Source organism: Melopsittacus undulatus, chromosome 8 (assembly GCF_012275295.1).
Source record: "Melopsittacus undulatus isolate bMelUnd1 chromosome 8, bMelUnd1.mat.Z, whole genome shotgun sequence".
In the NCBI taxonomy this organism is placed as follows: Eukaryota; Metazoa; Chordata; class Aves; order Psittaciformes; family Psittaculidae; genus Melopsittacus; species Melopsittacus undulatus.
In genome coordinates this window covers 34,509,168-34,523,588 of record NC_047534.1, presented here as the reverse complement: position 1 = coordinate 34,523,588, position 14,421 = coordinate 34,509,168, and the positions used below count along the sequence as shown (strand labels likewise).

The following is a 14,421-nucleotide window of genomic DNA, read 5'->3' as shown; positions in this document are numbered from 1 at the left end:
GAGAAAGGGAAAAAACATTCATCATTCAAGTCTACTCTTCTCCCTAGTTGCTGAGTTTTTCAAATTTATTTGCATCACATTCTTACAAGGAAATATGAGTTGTAGTTAGAGATATTTTGAAATGTATTTGACCAAGTATCAGGGAAAAGAAAGTATGTGAAACCTTTTTTTAAGGTGAGTCTTCAGATCTGGTGAGTCTTTAGGTCTGACTTTTCATCAAGATCTAATTCCGAAACATAATGTTAAAGGCATCGCACATGCTGCCTTTCAGATAAGAAGTTCATGTTCCTCACCATAATCAAGGATTCCAGGAACTATTCTTTCAGCAAACACTACACAGGAAGGACACTGTGACCTTGCAACATTTCAACCTGCACTGAGAGCTGTTTGCCAACTTAAATTCTGCCTACGATTGTTACGATTACACAGCACTTCCTTTCCTAAATAGTTGCATTGCCTTAAGAAACTGTTTAATATTATTCACATAAGGGTGAAATAATCCCTATCAACTTTAGTGATTCCAAATATTTCAAAGATCAAATTAGGATTATTCTCATCAAATTCTGTAACAAAAAAAGCATTAGTTTGTAGCAATTTTGTAAATGTCCACAGCTATGACTTGGAATAAAACAAAAATACACAGAAAGTGTTATTTTTTTTCTTACGAATTCTTTCTGAATTAAATATGTTTTCTATAAATGTATTATTAACACTGTTCAAGTATAAAACCATTTGTTCATGGTAACAAGATTGCTAACAATTATCTGTCATCTGTGACAGGTTACTTGATAAAGCACATGACAGTGTTTCTGTTACCTGGGTATCTACAACTTTGCATAACGGAAACAACATAAAGTGGCTGGTGTGAAAAGGGAACAATGAAACAACTTATCTTCCTTTAACCATAAACCAGGCTTTGTTCTTAATTTTCACATACTTATCAGCAGATATGCATACAGTTAAACTTTAAATATTATATGAGTTACATTTTCGCTCTATAGAAGTATATGCAGTAAGTAAGAAAGTAGTACAAAAAAGTTCAGTCATCTGCTGTACTCACCCCACGAGGCATTTGACATGGTGATCATCAAACATCAGAGGTTCGTAAGACGATTCTTCACTGTGATGGAAAAAGATGGTGGTTATAAAACCAGCAAATTATGTTACCTATTTTTAGTTAAACTACTTCACTGCTTGCATACTTTTTCCTAGCATCAGCATGAATTAACTACAGGCTCATTCCATAAATACATAAGGCCAAAGTTATCTCTAAGGTACAGCAAAGATTATTTTGGTCTAAATGAAAACCACCTGCATTATAATGAAAAATAATGAAAATGTCATGAGTACATCCATTCATCCAGAGCTCAGTATTTTTAAAATTTCATGTCAAAGACAGTACTGGTGCCTTCTGCTTGATTCAAAGAAAGGATTTATTAAGGAAGTTAACTTCACTAAGCTTGTAATACAAGTTGGCAAGCAAATTAACAAAACAATGTAGCCTTGGACAGTCCATAATGTCAGCATCATTGTTCACATCTATAACTAGAGGCAATTGTGCTCCTCGGTCTTTTAAGTGATGGGTGACTGTTTGTACAGCATTCATAGCAACAGCTTGTACCAAAAACATCAAAAGCATTAGTTTAGGCAAAAACCTTGGCAGAAGGATTGACTTCAGCTTTACATCACAGTTCTGTGCAATTAATCATGACATTATGAAGGGCAAATGGCTCAGTGTCTCACTGCCAGGTCTTGTCATTTTAGAGATATTTTACAGTGATATTTTCCTCATCCTTATGGGAGCTCTTCCTTGTCCCTTTTCCCTTCTGAGCAAGAATGCAAGTAGAATCTTTAAGACGTGTGGCAAAAAGGTATTCTGCAGATTCAGGGCCCACCCACAAGCTTATTTTCCCTGATGCTTCCAGCTCCAGGAACAATGTTTACCAGAAAGGCAATTTATTTCCCTGGAAGAAGACAGGGAGTGGATAAATGCTAACACCAGGGAGCATTTCATATTCTTAATAAACCGTCAATTCAAGTTAATGTATGCAGACTCACAGAATACAACTGTGATGCTAAGGGGAAACATACGCTTCCCATACAGAACCAATAAAAACTTTCTGTCTTTCAAGATTCCCTTTCTTCTTCAGCCTGAGCCAATGCAGTCTAATCACAGGGAGTCATTTGGGAGAATCATGCAAAAATGTCTGCCTCAACTGATGCTGCATTGCTCCTTGCAGCATTTGGAAGCAGATTTCTCTTCAATGAGCTATGCTTATTATACCCTATGCTTCATTTATTTTTCCAAGAAAGGTCCCCTAACTAAAGCCAGTTTCTCTGAAACACCATTGCTCCATTCCTCATCTCTGCTGCCTCACCATGTGAAATACAGTCACTTCAGGGAGGAGAGATACACCACATTGGTTCTGACCCCCTTTATTACAAACTAGACAAGCTGGTGGCCTGGCTGGTAGAGGTCAGAAGAGAGTCTGGGTCATGCATAGCTTGAAACTTTACATCACAAAACCTAGGACTGCAACTGGCTGATAGTTTCGAAGCAACACTTCCATCCATTGTTTCACTGCAACATTCTTCTCATAAGCATCTTAAACAGATAATACTAAAATTAAAGTCCAGGAAAAACTGTGACTGTCTGGTAGAAAAAAGAAGGAGTTGTGGGTTTGTTTTTTGGGAGTTTTTTTTATTTGGTTGGTTGTTTTCATTTTTTTTTTTTTAAGGAATGAAGACAGTAAGATGGCTTTTGAAGAGAGGAGTCAAACAGATTTACCAACTCAAAGTACAGTTGTAACTAAAACAGTGGCACAATGACCTCTACATATGGATGTTAACTTACTCTGGCAGCCAAGAGGATAACTTTCCGGTTATCAAGATAACCCCCTTCCAGATCTGCTAACAGTCACATTAACCAATAACAACACTCTTAACAAGCTGATCCAGTTACCTTAAGCTATCCCAAATAAACAATTTTTCAGCTTGTGGCCTGCCTCCTTCAGTGGTAGCAAATCTCTACAAATAGTAGCAAATTCCAGGTAACAGGCAGGCTGAGGGTTAGGAATTTATTCTTAAAAATTCCGTTTATTGCTTCAGAATCCCTGTTAATTCCTCCAAACTTCCACATATGTGCTTAAGTGTCTGTACACACAGGAGCAAAGGTGAACCATACAGATTTTATTCTAGGGCAGGAACTAAACTGGTCAAGAGGATTTTCTGTTCATTGGAAAAAGTGATCCAGTTTCCTTCCTGGTGTAGCCTACTTTTTTGGCTAGTGAGAATAAATTTCCTAAAACTTGTCTGTAATGTTCTAGATAGGGGAATACAAACTGGGTAGTTTAAATATAAAAGCATCCTTTTTATTCACTGGCACACATACCAAACATCTTAAGGAGCAGTTCACAATACAAGAACATCCTCCTGCACTCTGAGCTTCTTATCAGAAAAAGTAATGGTCAGGTGTTGATCTTGTTTATACCCATGGGACAATTATGAACTTTAGCCTTATGAAAGATGCAGTTTTAGTGAGTAGTGGGGAGTTTTGTTAATAGTTATATGCATTAAAAAGTATATATATTGAAGGAAGGGAATATTGAGAGGTGGTCAGTGTTCCTGGTGCATTCAAATTCTCCTGTGTTGGGAGGATTAGACATGCTTTCCCTTCCTAAATAGGACTGAAGAAATCACGCAGGGTAAATTCCTCATAGCATTTTAAAAAATCTCCCTTAACCAGAAAACGTGGAAAGCTTTAAGCCTCAGGAGACAGTAGCTAGTAGAATTGCAATGGCTTTGACTTACAAGGTACAGTTTGGACAAGAACACCACCACCTCCTTTAAGTGAGGTATATGCCGCTTATGAAAAGAGAATCTCAAATGCAAATACACAGATGAAAAGGAGCTATAAAACCCTTTCTTGTTTTCATGGGCAGAGCTAGTCAACTAGCTTATGCTTGTGTATGCTTCCACCTGCAAACATGGGTAAGTGCTGTGACCAACTCCTGTGATTTCTTACTATGGTTCACATAGATCCTCAACCCCTATTTCCTATAAGCATGTGACAATCTCAGTGACACTGGATGATACACAGTCCTATTACTCAGCATCACAGAGAAAAGCTTTAAAAAGCATGCCTTTAGTGAGCATACAGCCTCAGGAAGCCAGAATAAACCAAAAGCAAACAGATATTAGAGTTCAGTTTGGTCTACAAAAAAAGTTTTACATATATTAAGCCACTACCCTCAATTATGACTGCTTGTGGTCAGCAACAGTGGATCAGAACAACCACCATCTAAGGGGGAAGACTAGTATGTAATACCAGGGTACCAACAACTATGCAGATGATCTGACATAACAAGCTCCATCTGGGGACAGAGGGCTGCCCAAACACTGGCTCAGCTGCAGAGACCCTAACCCTAACCCTCTTCATGAGGGAGAACTGCTGCTGAAAGAAGGCACAACCTTGCAACCCACTGCAGGGCCAATCACATGCAGAAACAGAATATAAACAATTTCTCACACTTCCAAAAAGCTCCTGACTGCTGGACCAGGCTGATAAATGAGCAAAGAAGCCAGTGACTTTTGAGTCATTTGGGCACCCAGAACATTTTCTAAATTAAAACCAGCAAAGAAGTAAGAGCTGGAATAGATAGCCAAGAGGGGGAAAGGAGAGGAATAAACCTTTCTTTGCCCACAATTAAATTGTTTGTCATTATGCTGACTGCTGCCACACAAGAGGTCCTGGAGAGAAGCAGCATATGCTGCAGCAGTACTTTTTACTCATGAGAATGAGCATGGTGAGATTTTATCACCACTGGCTGTTTTCCCTAAGAGGTACCGCTGTTAACCAGAGCTGCACAAAGCTGTTAACCAGAGCTGCACAAAGAGTACACCTTCTACTTTTTCTAGTGATTCAGAAACAGTTCATGAGAAGAATGGGTTAGGGCTTATAAATAAGATGAAACTTTAAGGTAACCTAACAAACACAGGAGGGAACTTGCAAGAGAATGAGAGCTGTGTTTCTTTTGTTTTGGCAAGAAGTACAATACACAGTTTGATTGCTGCAACAAAAAAAGTGTTGCACAGCAATTCAAGCTCTGCCTCTTTGGCCTGCACATGACTTCCCCCCAGCCCCCATCCTGACTGCCAGGAAGGTCTGACTTTGGCCCTCTGCATATCCCAGAGGTCCGTGCTAAATAGGAAAGAGAATTATAATGTAGAAAAATAAGCCGCTGATACTTAAGTCTTAAATCAATATTAGAACAGGAAGCTTTAGATGGTTATATAGGTCAGGGAAGTATCTGAAGCACAAACACTGGGTAATTTGATTCATGAAGAGAGCTCTGCTGCTCGGAGGAAAGCAGCATACAGCTGCTCTGGGTACCCAGGCTGTCCCCCATCTAACGCCATATTTTACTGCTTCAAGACCGTGCAAGGGTAGAACAAGTCTGGTTTCACACAAAGCTGGTCTTTGAACTGCACTCAGGAGGAAAGTCATAGCTCCTATTCTGTTACAAAGCAACACCCACAGTAAGTCTCAAGAACACATTCCGAGTAGTTCTTTAGAAAACTCAAACTGGGAAAGAGAGGCTTGGATTTATAAAAGGATTCTAAACCTCGAATTATAAAGTCTGCAATATGACAGGCACTCTGGTTGTAATTCTGACCAAAAAAAAATAAACACCCCAAAACAGAAAAACCCCAACCAACCAACAAACCAGAATTCCTAGAAAACCACAAAATTTGCAAAGCTACAGTAAAACTATACAAACAATGGTACTTGTATGGAGTATTCGGTAGGACTGGGGCTAGTATACCCAGCAGCACCTTGTATTGCTGAATGCCCAGGCTTCTTACAGAATCACAGCCTATCAAAGGGAGTAATTTATAAGACAGTATGTTTTGAGTCATATCTTCTGTGAGCTGACTTCAGCAGTACAACTGCTTAGTACCATTCACTAAGTTGTTGAAAAACGCCTGGTACTCAGGCCTTGGAAAACAGAACCATCATGCCTCAAACAATCAAAACTCATGCTTTAAAAGCACATGTTAATGAAGCACAAATACTGGAGGCAGACTGTGACCTGACAGAAAGTGCACTAGGATGAGACCAGAGAAGTGCATTTTCTCAACAGCTCTGCATGTGAACCTGGGTATTCAAGACCTCCCCCACGCACCCACCCCCACTTCCATCTGTAAAACAATATATTAAATAAAATGCTCTGAAAGCTGCATGTAAAACAGGTTTTTCATGTCTTGATGATTTAGAAAGACTGGTTACAGTGGCTGGCTTATAGGGGACACATACATTCACATTTCTGTATGTACTCAGTACCTTTTTAGGAGTGCTTATATAGCTTAGACTTCTGTACCTTATCCTAACTACAAATACACTGAGGGGTTTACACTGTTGAACCACTGTTTGTGAGCTGGTTAAAAAGCCATGTACTCAGGAAAACATGAAGCAGTATAGCAACCATAAAGGACAGTTGCTCTTTAGGAATCTCATTACACATGAGAACTACACATTAGGAAGGTGCGCAAAATGGAAACAACTCCTCAAACACCAGGATTATTTTGCCAGCATGACACACATTTACATGTGTCTTCTGATCCTCTGAAGTGTTCATGCCTTATGCCACATGGGGACTTCCTTTGGTGCCTTTTATTTAAAATTTGCCTAAGGATGCCCACACACAGCTCTCCAGTGCATGGCTTGAGAATTTTGGCAGTCTAATATTACTTGTGCAGTAGCTTACACACTGTCTGGAGAAATTCCATGCTGCAGTTTGCTGTCGTCCAGGCAGACAAAACAAAATGGGAATAATTACAAATTTGTATCTCTCCTCAGTACTATCTTTCTCAGGGACAATACTCCTGTATTCCTAAAGTGACTGACCTTCCACATTTACTTGGTGTTGCTCTTGTTTCCATTAGCGGAAATCACAATTAAGAATACTAGGATGGAATAAAGCATTGAAATAATGGGATGGAAATTGTAAAAAGCTGTTTAAGCCATAATAACCATGCTACATTTAAATCCCCTGAACATATGCAGTGTTTCCTATTTAGGATCTTTGATCTGCTCTGCATTTAGGGACAGACATCCAAATATCCACCAAAAATACAACCTTTCTGGACAATTTCTTGGGGGAACAAAAAACCAGAAGAGAAAGTGTAGAAAACATGGAAGCTGAAATTGAAAACCCAAGCTGTTTTACAAACTAAAGAGCATAAGAAATTCATCTATACTTGAGCTGCTACAGCAGACTGTAGGCCTAACGTGCATTTGATGCATACCAGAGAACCCTGAATGAGAAAAGGCATGTGAATAAAATATGACTCAATAAAATATTTAATGCCAAAATGTCAGGATTTTAATTATGTGCAATGTCAGCCCTGTGAATACGACGCACAAAGCACCTCAAGTATTTAGGGCACTGACGACAGTAGTTACAAATGTATTCACTGATTTATTTTACAAAACAGTATGTTGGATGCAGCACTTGAAAAACAAGCAGATAACTCCAAACCAGCAACAACAAAAAGACCCCCAAAACCACCAAGACCCAAACAAAAAAAAACAAGAACCCAATAAAAATCCACAAAGACCACTTATCTAGTTGTGGTCTTCACCAATAATCAGGACTATCAGTTTAATAACACCTGATGTTAGATCTTCAAACCACCTCTTTCAGATACCTGTGTGTTCTAAATTGCTGTGGAGTCAATAAAGGCACAATGTCAAGACTTCATAAGGAAATGCCACAGGAATGAGGGCAAGGAAAATGGAACCATGTGAAAGTGCATATGTGGATTTCAAAACAGTCTTCTTCAGCTTGGGAATGTGGAGAGCTGACACACTTTCAAGAGAGATGCATGTCTGGATAAAAGCTCCAAAATAGCTCCCAGATCATTCAGGAAGAAAGCAAAAATGGTAAAACAATTACATACAGCACTGTTCATGAAGAAAACAGGAAATATAGTCCACTAGGGAGAAATATAGAAGACTACTAAAACAGGCAGCCCGTTGTGAATGCAAACAAGAAATTAAAGGAGATGAGAAATCAATTCAAAACTCCCCCACAACAGCTCCCACAAACCACAAAGCCCAGCAAACCAGCTAAAAAGGAAGCAAGCAACACTACATATCTAATTCAATCCTTGTACAATCCTCCACGCTTTATAGCTCATTCTCCACCCAAATGGTACAGGGAGGATTCTTTAAGATGTCTAGTGAAAACCCAAGAAACACTTTAGTAATGAGAACAGATCGTATAAATGTAAGTTACAGGGGCACCCTCTTAGTAAAGCAGCACAGAAGCTAAAACAAACAGTTATGTCTTTTGTGCTCAATCGGCGGGATTAGTGCTTGAATGGGCACAGACATTTTACATATCAAATAAACAGTACTGGGAGTTAGGATATCGATTTACATAAGAAGAATATGACTAGAAACCTGTGCAGGAAGGAGCACGTACTGTGACATGATACCACATGACCACAGGTCAATTCTCAGAATCACTTGCATCCAGGCAGGCCTTGATTTCAAGTGACACAGCTATGCCTGTCCCAGCAGACATACAGACAGCAGCAAGATAAGAGCCCATAAAAATCTGAGAACAGGAAACTAATGCTGGCCTTCCTATGGCATTTTCTGAATGCTTGAATCAGCATACTTCCTCTACGCACCCTACCACCCCCCCTTTCTTTTTTTTCAAGTAGCTTTGGGCATAGTCTTTGAAGCAGACTTTATCTTCTTTTCTGGGCACAGGATGAAAGAAATCATAACTTAATGCATCATAAAGAAAGCAAACAGAGCAAGAAAGGAAGAGCATACTGAATATAGTAGAAAGACTAGGGATGCACAGGGTTAAAAACTAAGTGAGAAGAGACTATTGTGGTAAGGTATCGACAAAAAGGTGAAAGAAGGAAAGAAATTCTTACTGGTGACCCACAGTATCAGAAATAATGCTAGGGAGAAATTAGAAGTACTCTTTGCTACTGTGTTTAACAGCAGAAATAAGACCCTGCAAATCAAGCTTGAGAATACAGAAACAGAAATACAAAATTAGAGGAAATTATTCCAATGCCAGATAAATACAACAGGCTCAGATGCAGCAGTGTGCTCTGCTCTGGTTAAACTATTGGAGACACTGAGGTTTTTGAGAAAGACAATCAAACGATTCTGAGACTCCAATGAGATTAATGCATCTGTGAATGAGTATCACCAGCTAACCTTCTGAATTAGCCACTGTACAAATGCTAGATCTGCAAGGAGGTTAGGAAAGAAGAGGGTTGTGTGAAAGTAAATAAGTAGATAAGCAAGAGGGCCATTTGACTGCGGGCTGAATGTATCACGCTCATGAGTGGTCACTGCTGCTAAAGAAAAGTAACCTGGGGTCTTGCAAATGAAGGTGAGGAGTCTTCACATTTTAAGTTTTCTGAAGACTTCCCTCACAACTGATACAACTCACTGTACATCCTCTAGACTTAGTCTTCTCCTGATAACACAGATGTTAGTCTACTTTTATCATATAATCAAGACAAATTCTATTGCCTATTTAGGTTGACAATAGGCTAGTGGAAGGGAGAACTTGTAGAGTTCTGGGGTACTGCCTTGACAATGTTTTTATTTTGTTCAGTTTTTCTAAACTTACTTCCATTTCAGGGCTGATACAGCTCCTGCTCTACAGTCAGAATACACACCACTTCCTCTTTATATGAACCTTGCGTTACCATTCACCTTTGATTCCCTTCCTCTCTCTACTTCTGCTCTTATAATTTCACAGATTTTACCAGAAAGAACCATTAGATCACTTAAGCAGACCTCCAGTAGGCACTAACTTTCACCCAGCCCTCACTGAAACCTACATACTTCAGTGAAATGAAAGCAAGAGATTAAATTGTACACTGCAGGAGACCTTGAAGCACAGGCTGTACCCGGGGACACTGTACTAGCAGAAAACTAGGCAAAATACATGCAGATGATTCCATCAAGAAACAACAGCTTCCACTGCAGAGAAAGATACTGAGCCACAAGTCTGGCATTCAAAAAGACTTCTTTCCAAGCCAGAATCTGGAAGTAGAATATGCAGCACTAAGAATGACTGACCAGATAAAAAAAAATCGTTTTTCTCTTAGATGTCTACGCAATTTCTCAGGAATGGAAGACTTATTTTCAGCCCTGAATAACTGCTGGTGTTTAGGAGAAAATAGAAAAGCAAAACACAAACAAAACCCACCAGAGTAGTGTGAATAAAAATGGAAAAGCCCTCCCTTACTCATAGTAGAAATCAGGCTACCTAAGATTCTATTATAATTGTAATGCATCTGAAGGCTGATATAAATTCAGACTCAAAATATGATCTGTCAATTTGCTTCTTAAATTTTAAAGTAGATACACAATCAAATTTACAATCCAAGCAACAATAAACCTGCTATCTTTACATGCACTTTTTTGTTCTAATTTTGCTATACTCTTAGACAGAGTGCTGGAACCTTATGGAAGGAGTGAAACTGCATGGTTTAATTCTCTCCCCAGTGGGTTTCACCACGCTTTCACAGGCAGAGATTGAATTACCACAGGAAGAATGACACCTTCTGAAAGCACTTTGTAGCAGAAGGCCATAGAGAAGTCTGTGTATCAATAATAGGAACCCTAACCTACATGAACAGGCAGTGCAAACTGCACCCACAGGATCAGTGATTTCTCTACTATTCTGCCTTACAAAAAATATCTCTTATCTCAGAGGAAAAAGAAAGGTGACACTAATTACAGAAATGCAGGGAACAGACTAACAGCTCAGCAGGTTCTGCTATAAGGTGCTGAGCCTGAGGTAGACCTAAGGGACAGTCACCCCACTGGTAATTAAAAAGGACACAGTACCTGACTAAGCTCATTACAGATTTTAATACATGCACTTTGAACATACAAGAATTGAAAGATATCAGGCAGCTGCCAATCCAATGTAGACCTCTTCATGACTTAATTTCCACCCCTATCAAGCCAGCAAGTTCACCTGTTTAATGATCAATGCCTTGCATGACGCATTATGGGCTACACAAATTCATTTTCATTAGCTTGCTGTTCACTTTGCATTTCAGTCCCTCAACCCTGCTCCCTCTGAAAGCACATTAAGAAGTCCCCCAAACCATTATTTGCATTCATTACTTCTCAGTTTACAAAACGATACACATTACCAAAAAATAACATCACAAGTATTGACCTTGTCTGGCTGTACTGCAGATAAGAAGCATGAAGGTCCTCAAGCAGTGTAACACTCCAGCAAGCTCAGAAACGGCTGTTCTAACAGACCCATGGGGTTTAGCAAGGCCACTAGCCACTTAATCTGTGTACCACTGAAACTTGTTTCCAGGCTTGGCAGCTGGTACTTACGTCACAATTGCTGCACTGGCCAAGCAGTTCCAGAAAGTTCAGAAGGGAGGGATTGTCAAGGCATTTCCCTCCCTCCCCTGTTTCATTCCCAATTGCTAGGGATGTGCCAGCTGCTATTAGTGTAAGGCAGAGACAGCCTGTAGCTGCTCTGATTTACCTCAGCTCTATCTGGGCAGCCTCCCTGATGCCTCCCCAGTCAGACTATGAAATCTCTGTAAAATTTAAGGTTGGACTTCAGCTTGAATCTTGGAATCTCAGACTGTTCCCTCATACACAAATCAGAGTAGAAGTATAGCTTGTTATGTAAAAGGTTACTGTCAACCACAAAAGATAATTTAGAGGAACATTCATGTCACCACTTGCTTCCCTGTATGTGTCAGATCTTTCATGTCCTTAAGACAAATGGCTGCATCCTTGATGAAATGCCATCTCCTCTGCCAGCTGCAACAGTAGCAAACTGGGGATAGAAGATTTCCAATGTCAAAAAGACTGATCTGTCCACATGGACAACCTTGTCCTGACAGCCTGATGCTACTGTGATCTGATCTTGCTTACATATGCACTTTGCTTTGCTTGTCATGCTCATTTCCCTCACAGATCCTGAACACAACAGTACGAAGTTCACTATCAAAAGCCTTGCTTTGTGACAGCAGAGGAGGGAGGAAATGGCAGAAAAGAGAAACTACAGCATGTCTAATTTTAGCTTGCTTCTATTTCTGACAGAGTAACTTCAAAGGCAGCAAAAAACTTGCGGTCTGCTCCCATTAAAATGCATGATATTTTCCAGTTTCCCCATCAACTCCAAAAGGAGAACCTCATATTAGGAAAAGCATACATCACTGAATTCAAACAAAATACATGTAAGAGAGAGTTGGGACAAGGGGGTGTTTTCAACAATGCTGCAGGTGTACACAGTGACTTGCTCAACATTCATCCTATTTTGCAGGACTGTAAAAACCCAAAAGAAAAGCACATCAGCAATGGGAGGAAAGAAAAAGGGGACGCAAAATACAATGAAAAAAAAAACCCCTATGAGTTACTGTAGTCAGTACTCACTGTACAGCTTCATTTAGCTGAGATGCTTTTCCCCTAGAAGAATAAAACCACAGCTGTATAGGCAATGCTTGTTTTAACATCTAAGTACCTCTTCTTGTACCCACTTGTCATCCAATACTTCCTTACCAACTATTACATCCATCTATAAGAGGGAAATGAATCTAGAAACACTTTCTACTACTTACACTTGTATCCCATCTCATATAAACTGGGAGTCATCATGTGACTACAGCATATAAGGAATCTCAAAGGCCCCACCTGCAGCCAACAAAGCACATGGGGCAGGAAATGAGTTTAACCATGCAACTAGAAAGAGAAGCATAGGACTTGTGGAGTTTTGAAGGAATATGATCACTACTGGAAAAACAATATGACTTTTATTACTAAGGAGCTTTCCAGTCATAAGACCTGAAAATACGTAACTAAATACAACCTGAACTGACAGTAAGGTCAAGCTTGAACATGCTTTAAAAACTGGAGAAAGTTGAATGTGGCTCCTGAATTAATCAGAGAAGGCTGGGACAGGAGAGAAAAGAAGCAATGCCTGTGTGAACCACATGTACAACTCATCTTTCCCATATTAGGACAGCTATTAAATTGCCACTTCAAAATGGGTAGGCACTGCAGAGTACATGAGACACTATCATTGACTCAGGATGAAAGTCAGTAAGAATATCAACTTTTTAATAAGACAAGTCTAAATGATTTAAATAGCACCTAAAAGAGAATCAATGCCTCTACCATTTCATTCTTTATTCCTTCTACACTCTCATTAATGCCAGTCACTTCCCAGCCACAATAACTTTGTGACCAAGGCCATCTACTGGTGAGTGGGGTTTGCAAATTCATGGGGGCTTTGTTGGCCAGATTTAATCCGTGCTTTCAAGATTCAGACGCACTGAAATTGTACTAAGCAGCTGTCAGTAATTAGTAAACGTGACCGTACTTTTGGATGAACAAATAAAAATCTAAGGCTTCCCAAATCTAAAGAAACATAATTTCACCCCAGGGAGAAGAATGTGGTACTTTCAAATCTCCATCTCCATTTTAAGCATAGTCCAGACACTTGGTGACCTCACTGTTCTGTGTAAAATGAATCAGAAATGTCAGTGTTCCTAATAGAGATTAATTCTACCCTGAAAGTCACTACCAAACCTGCTAACACTGTTTCTAAGAATTACTGGGCTAAAACTGCAAATATTTTAGATGGGTATGCATGCAGATTTAGAGCCACTACACCATGATTACAATTGTACTTGTCCCCTTGACTTAAAGCAGCAGAAGTGGAAGTCAGGAAAGGAGACAAAAAGGAAATATATCACACCCAAATCCTTACACACTGTGATTTCTAAGGGGATGTCTGAGACAAATCAGCTACAGAAAGCGGGAGCACTAGCATGCTGTGACAGAGATCCCCACATTGTTCTACTGCTCCCTGTTCAGCATTATGATTCCCAAATTGTGAAGATGTTTCCCATAAAACACTTCCTTGAGTTCTTTAAAAATTCTGTAGCACTTAAGTTAGTATAATGGTTTTTAGAATAAGGTGTTTGAATGGCAGTACTGGCCATCGCCAAATTACAAAGACTATACTCTCTGCCATATTTTTCTTAGGTCAAGATGAAGCAAACTTAACCCTTTATTCTTCATTTTTTTTCCATTAGAATTTGGGACAAACTTGATATAGAAATGTACTCACTAGAAACTAGCTTGAATACACTAAATACATTTCTTATCTTAAATAACAGGAAGTTTGGGGAGATACTTTTGAGTAGCAATACAGAAACTGTAAAATCCTGTTTTGCCTGACCAAGCAACATGGAAGAAAAGTATTTCCACAAGAGAAAACATGGATACCATATGATGACGAAGGCCCTTCGCTGACTTTCGCTTCAGTCTCATTAATTCCTATGATGACCAGATCTATGACAGAGAATTTATGTAGAGATGGCAGGTAA

The 14,421-nt window shown here is 39.4% G+C and overlaps 1 protein-coding gene across 1 annotated transcript in view; it reads right to left on the bottom strand.

Annotated features, from left to right (window-relative positions):
- SPATS2L (spermatogenesis associated serine rich 2 like) overlaps positions 1-1,100 on the bottom strand; it is a 139,998-nt gene extending 138,898 nt beyond the window's left edge. The window contains exon 1 of the mRNA XM_013128153.3: positions 1,061-1,100. The gene's annotated coding sequence lies outside the window, so the exon portion shown is untranslated. The remainder of the gene's footprint in view (positions 1-1,060) is intronic.
- Between the last annotated feature and the right edge of the window lie 13,321 nt (positions 1,101-14,421).